The 4601-nt window shown below is 38.1% G+C and overlaps 1 pseudogene; it reads right to left on the bottom strand.

Annotated features, from left to right (window-relative positions):
- Positions 1-2953: 2953 nt before the first annotated feature.
- Positions 2954-4063, bottom strand: LOC112403666 (hsc70-interacting protein pseudogene; annotated as a pseudogene).
- Positions 4064-4601: the final 538 nt, after the last annotated feature.

The following is a 4601-nucleotide window of genomic DNA, read 5'->3' as shown; positions in this document are numbered from 1 at the left end:
CCTCACATAAGTTACCAGGAAAAATAAATTTACATGAAGTCATAAGATTTCATAAGTTAACATTGGTAAAGCGCTTAAAAAAGTGCCTGACACATAGCAAGTACTAGACAAGAGCTTATTAAATGAAATAGACCACTAAGGTATCTCTGTGCTCACTGAAGAAATAGTCTGGGCTTCCCTGGTGGCGCAGTGGTTGAGTCTGCCTGCCGATGCAGGCGACGAGGGTTTGTGCCCGGTTCTGGGAAGATCCCACATGCCACGGAGTGGCTAGGTCCATGAGCCATGGCCGCTGAGCCTGCGTGTCCGGAGCCTGTGCTCCACAACAAGAGAGGCCACAACAGTGATAGGCCCGCGTACCACAAAAAAAAAAAAAAAAAAAGAAATAGTCTGCATATACTTTTGTGTACACAATCAAGAATGATAAAAGAAAGACACAAATAACGTTAACACAGAGTAGATTCCCTATCATGCAAAAATAACAAACATAATTTTACTTTATGTTCAATAAATGTATGTTGCACCGAACTAGTTTTGCAAAATTTGTTTTTTTTTTTTCTTTTTTGGGTCACACCATGAGGCGTGTGGGATCTCAGTTCCCAACCAGAGATCAAACCCATGCCCCCTGCAGTGGAAGCATGGAGTGTTAACCACTGGACTGCCAGGGAACTCCCAGAAATTTGTTTTTTTAATTGAGGTATAGTTAATGTACAATATTATGTAAGTTTCAGGTGTACTACATAGTGATTCACAATTTTTAAAGGTTATACTTCATTTATAGTTATTATAAAATATTGGTTATAGTCCTATATTGTACAATAGATCCTTGTAGCTTATTTATTTTATATGTAGTATTTTGTATCTCTTAATCTCCTACCCCTATCTTGCCCCCCTCCCATCCTTTTCCCCACTGGTAACCACTAATTTTTCTCTATCTCTGTGAGTCTGATTCTTTTTCGTTATATTCATTAGTCTGTTTTCTTTCTTTCTTTTTTTTTTTGTTTGAAGATGTACTTTGTATTAACTTAAAAGTCTAAAAAGCACAGGATACATTTTCAGACCAATTTTACTTTTACCTGTGTATGGTAATATGTGCAATGTTAGAAGGTACTTAGGTAATATGTCAATCAAATGAAAAATCCAGAAGCAGCTGGTCCTGAATTACAGCACACACTGGAAATTTTGAGGAGAACACGTATTAACAAAAAGAATACCAGCAAGCTCAAACTCAAGTTTTAATGTTGAGTATTTTTAAAGGGTTTTAAAAAGCATACTCAATCAGCATACAGCTTTTTCTCACTTAACAGATCCATTTCTATTTGCTTGTGTACAGCAAAGCGTAAAAACTTGAATCAACTTACTTATGATTTCAGAAATGTATTCCATGGAATTTACTTCAATGCTCCTACCATTGATTCTTCAAATAAGCAAAGTACAGAGGCTCTCATCCCTTGAAATTGCTTTTAAACTAGCACTTTTTACATTGAAAGATAATAAGTAGAAACCTAGCAATTCCTGGTACAGTGCCTGGACTTAGCCTCATTTAATATAAGAATTGTATATACAACAGAAAATTTATCATTTTCTTTTTCCTTGGAGGAGAGGGAAGGAATAAGGAAAGGTGGAGACATGGCTGCAGTATTTAAGAGCTGAATAGAACAATGCATCTTTCACAATGCTGACAACTCCACAATGAAGAAACACCATGAATCTCATCAATTTTTTTAGTTCATGCTGGATTAGGAATTTAGGTTCCCCTCTTTGTGTATCAATTAATTCAAACTTCTCCAAAAATTCATACTACAAGATAAACTCTAACTGCAGTAGGTATTTCCTAAGTAGGAGACCAAACACCAAAGGGAATCCCTTCTTCCAACATCTTTTGGTATGTTAAGATTTCACCAAAGAGGAAATCTAACACTTAAATACGAAATCTCTTGGCCAAGTAAGAAACTACAGCTATTATGGGTATTACCCTACGTAGCCACTATTTGTATTACATATTAAATTAAACCCAGCATTAATTATGCTGTGAATGATGATAGCAGTGATGATGCTAGTGAAAAAGCATCATCTTTAGCCCAAGAAGAGTAAGAGGAAAAAAAATGTGAAAACAAGTAGAAAGCAGACAAAGAGTTGGGCATCTTCTGATCTGAAAAGAACATTTTAAACATAGAAATACAAAAAGAAAAGTATTCCCTTATTTCCCATATGTGGTAATATGAAACATTTATTTTAGATAACAGATAAGAACAGAGCTAAGTAATCTGATTTTACTGCAGCAGTGTAAAAATCATCCCTTCACCACAGTGTAAGATTTAAATGCATCTGCACAAGGGTACACATTATATAAAATGCAGTACGATTACTGCTGCCCTGCCAAGTGCTTCCAGTCCCTACCCAGGTCCTACTGAAATACTGGTGGTTCTAATAGTTTCATGGAAGAAAATCATTAAAAATAATAATAATAAAGCAATTAAAGAGATAAATCAAAATGCTTCAGTAACCATATATCCAGCTCAAACTTTATCTATTTAAATGTTACATTTGCCTCCCACTAATAAATCTTATTTCACTCAAACTTGAACAATAAATCTTCCATACTGAAGTATCTTCCTTGCCTAATTTATTCCAAGGAAAAAACCAAAATGATTAGTAAAGAAAAATGTAGGGATTAATACACCCTTTTAATTTGTTTTAAATATTTTTACGGTTTAAAAATTGTTTAAATTTTGTAATTTCTAGTAAGAAAACATTATCTGAATGAATACCCTAATGGAAAACCACTGTAAAATGTTTCAGCTGCATTTGGGGCAGAGGGGTAGAGATTATCTTCAAAGCACCCCAGCTTTCTTCATGAGAAAGTCAGAGGTACACTGGTTTGTGTTATTATGACATCCATGAAGTGATCTAAGTTGCTTTTCCTTCAGCAGGGGCTTTATTTGTCAGCAGGGCATTATGCTTGACTTCCAAATTTGGCCGACAATTTACTGATGAGATTCATAACTTTTAGATTGCTCTGATATTTTGACATATTTGCCAGGTTCTGAGCCACATCCTGGAAGGCCACCATAACTTCTGGATCCCGCATGCCTGCAAGAACCTCTGGATCACTAAGAATTTCATTGAGCCCAGGCACTCCTGCCATTCCAGGCATGCCCCCTCCCATTCTAGGCATTCCTCCAGGAAAATTACCAGGCATTCTGCCAGGAAAGCCGCCTGGAAAAGAGCCATACTGAGCTCCTGACTGTTGTCTGGCTTCTTCCTCCCTCTGGGCTCTCTCATGGTCTTTCCGAGCATTCTTGACCCTTTCTATTCTTTCTTTGATCTCTTGCTCTTCACATTTTCGCTCATACTTTCTCCGATGTTCAGCAATTTTCTGGGCCCTTGGTTGAACTTCTTTCAGCATTGCACTAGCATCTTCATCATAATCCAGTTTACAGGCAAGGGCAAGATCATAGGCAGCTTCTTCCCAATGGCCCAAAAGTCTGTGTGCTTTCCCTCACCACTTGTATGGCTGAGCAGAATCAGGATTTATTTCAATAGCTCTGTCACAGTCTCAGATGGCAACATTTGGCTTCTGTAATTTGATGAAGACACTTGCTCTCTTGGCATACAGAATGGCCAAACGAGGATTTAGCTTGATGGCATCTGTGAACAAGTCAATGGCTTTCTGTAGTTCACCAACATTTAGGGCATCACTGGCAGCCACGTTTTTATCATTTGCCTGATCCATCATCGCCTCAGTTATCTCTACATTTTCATCTCCCATTTCTTGAGGGGCATCAGTGCCTGGTTCAAGCACACCTTCATTGTCAATTTCTAGATCACTTTCCTCACTTGATGGTTCGTCTGTCTTTATGTTTTCCTCCACCTTCTTACTATCTGTTTTTTCTTCCTTGGTATTTTCTTCCAATTTAGTTTTATGAGTAGCAGGTGGTATTTTACCCCCCATACTCTCCACCCACTCCCTCAGGAAGTGCATTTCCTCGGTGTGCAGAACACTCGTGTCCTGCTTGCACATTTTCACGAAGGCTTGAAGCTTACTCACTTTGCTGGTGACCATGGTCTGGAAGCAGCAGGAGACAGCAGGAGGCGGTGAGTGTGTGGACACTGCAGCCCCATCCCAGGCCCAGGCACTAGCTCAGCGTGACCGCGTAAAGGGCAGTTTGTTTTCTTTTTTAGATTCCACATATAAGTGATATCATACTGAACTAATTCTGTAAAATTAGTTTTAAAAGATCCAAAACCAGACCTGGAAAAGTCTAGTCTAGAAGCTTCTGCTTTGATCTGTAGTTTTACTTCCTTATTAACCTTTCTTTTCTTCATGGCAGCTATGCATTACAGTGGTTATTCAGTACATGTTCAAAGGAAGTAACAATTAGATCCTCCACTTATATATATTCTTATAGAAGACCACTTATCTTTTGACATCTCTCAACTTCCTGTCCAACTTTACGTACCACTAGAATCCTTCACCTTCTAGATGTTTTGCTGCATCAGAGCAGGTAATTCCTGACCTTTAATAAACCACGTGAGTTATTTTTTCTTTTTTATCTTTTGTTGCCAGACCCAGTGTTCATGCATTAGAAGAGCTAGCTAAG

Source organism: Neophocaena asiaeorientalis, unplaced genomic scaffold (assembly GCF_003031525.2).
Source record: "Neophocaena asiaeorientalis asiaeorientalis breed wild unplaced genomic scaffold, Neophocaena_asiaeorientalis_V1.1 scaffold147, whole genome shotgun sequence".
NCBI lineage: Eukaryota > Metazoa > Chordata > Mammalia > Artiodactyla > Phocoenidae > Neophocaena > Neophocaena asiaeorientalis.
Note: the sequence above shows the minus strand (reverse complement) of the source record. Positions and strands in the feature narration are given on the sequence as shown.